This window comes from Macrotis lagotis, chromosome 7, assembly GCF_037893015.1.
Source record: "Macrotis lagotis isolate mMagLag1 chromosome 7, bilby.v1.9.chrom.fasta, whole genome shotgun sequence".
In the NCBI taxonomy this organism is placed as follows: domain Eukaryota; kingdom Metazoa; phylum Chordata; class Mammalia; order Peramelemorphia; family Peramelidae; genus Macrotis; species Macrotis lagotis.
Genome location: NC_133664.1, coordinates 111836824 through 111839290, shown reverse-complemented (window position 1 = coordinate 111839290; position 2467 = coordinate 111836824).

Here is a 2467-nt window from a genome sequence, read left to right as displayed (position 1 = left end):
TACACAAACGGAAAAGTGAGACAGTTTTGCTTTCAAGGAGTTCCCATTCTAATAAGATAGTCAATATTTATAAAGATTTCATCTGCAAAGCAGATGAAAAGGGCCAATATCATTTCCATTGGTAAATTCAAACCATTGAACCATTTGACAGTGCCAAGGAATTTGGAGATAAGAATTATCATTTCTAGGTCTTAATATACTTCCTCAGTGCTAAGAAAGTAGAAAATGTAGACCCACTAAGACACTTGCTAGATTATAATTCCAATAGCATTCTTTGTCTTGATGACTGTAGGGGTTACTGGCAACTGTATTTCCAGGGCTCTTGGATGAGGGTCTTCAGCTCTCTTCAATCAGAAGCAGTAGTCCAAAGCATAAAACTAGGGACAAATTTGAAAAAAGGGGTGGGGGGGGAGAGAGAGAGAGAGAGAGAGAGAGAGAGAGAGAGAGAGAGAGAGAGAGAGAGAGAGAGAGAGAGACAACAGATAGACAGACACAGATTTCATCAGAGGCACAGGCTGGAGAATCAAGACTGGATCTATGGTTGGAATCAGGTAGAGAAAAACAGCTAGGAAAAGTATGTAGCTCCAGGGTAAGTTTTAGTTAAGAAAAGTCAAAGAAACAAAATCAAACTGTAAGTTCAAAATTATTTTTGAAATTGGCCCATGTTCTAGTAATTATTTAAATGTTGGACTAGTAGTCTCCATTTTTTCTTTTGAAAGGGACTTTCCATCATCCAAAGGAAATAACTTAAACTTTCCACATACAAACACACATCATTTACCCTTTGATGCATACAATATAATCATACAATAATCATACAATATAACAAAGGAAGAATACTCCTTAACCACAAAGCACTATATAAATATGAATAATTACTATTAATCCTCCTCAAAGATATTCACACAAATATGGTACACTCATCAAGAGACAGACAAATTTATACAACCAGATGATTTGTGTGAATAAGTAGCCTCAAAGGTGGAGGCTGGATGGACTGATGAAAGAGTAGTAGAATTTCAATTAGTATTAAAGTTGTTTTCAGTTCATTTCCATTAAAGAAAAATGTTCACAAGTTTCAATAAAAGGAAAGAAAATTGCCCCTTTATATAGAAAATCATAGGAAAATTCAAAATGGTAAATTTCCACATCTCGGGCTTTTGTGAGAAAATTACAATCTAACCATGGGTTAGTTGTTGCTCTTCTAAATAATATTGGAAGGTTCCTTAGTGCTCTAGTTCACCTGTCTCATGTTTCAGGTGAGGAAATTAACGTCCTGAGAAGTTAAATCTCACGTCCAAGGCCATGCAGATAGTAATTATAAAGCTGGGATTTGAACCCAAATTCTTTCAACTCCAAATCTCCTGCATTTTCTACTGTTTTATATGATTTTATTCCCATTTAGCTCACAAGTACATATAGAATGGAATGGATCCCCACTCTGGTATCTTCCTTTTCTTGCCCAATAAATTTTTTTCCCCCTGGATCATTTCCATGTTTTTCCCTACCAGTGCCTTTCAAACATGCTAATCCCATGCAGTCTGAACATAATGTTTAGTGGATGTAATCTGAGTGCTAAGAATGTAGCATCCTGAGATTTGCCTTGCCTATTTATTTTCAGTTTTCAAAAGATGAAAATAATATGCTAGAATTTCTTTCTATTGAGAGTTGGGATGGGAAACAAGCTGTGATTCTGCATAGCCTTCATGAATATCTGTTTCTTTAAATTTCCAATGTGCTATATCTCACTTTGCATACTAGACAAGCATGTCTGCCAACCTCAGTCTTGGAAAGGGGAGTTATTTTTTTCTCTTCCTTAAACCATGCAAAATTAAAGCAAACATGTTGCAAATCATATATCTTCTTTCTAGGCTCAGAGAAGGCATCTTATTCAAGTCAGTGTGAAAAATACCAAGAGAAAAAAGTAATATTGAAAGCAACTGATTTGGGAGATCAATAACCACTAAATAATTCAGAATCTCTAATGGAAATTGGATCCAATGTTTCCCCAGTAGAGAAATAGCCAATCCTGGTTCCTCGGTATGAGGAGCTAGGCACTCAATAGTTTTGGAAAACAATGGAAAAAAAAAAGGTAAAAATCTTTAAATGGTGGTCGACTTCTCTTGTGTGTTTCCTGGAATTAAGTTTCCAATTTCCTGGCAGCTGCTGCTGTTTTAAAGAGTCAAAGAGAGTGATGGGTTGGGGGGTGGGGTGGGCGATCAATATTCAGATCTGAAGCAAGAAAAAATGATTCAATGTGAGGTGCCTGACAAAAGCATGCAGGGTCTTTATGAGGACTGAAGGCTTTCTAAATAAACAACCACCCAGGGCAAGGTTTAGTAATCTCATCAAAGGCATATTTCATTTAAAGAAGAGGAATATTCATATAGCACCTTTTGTCTGGAAACCTCAATAATGGAATGAACTGTAGCTGAAAATGACATGTGTTGTTGTGTTTTGTTTAAAG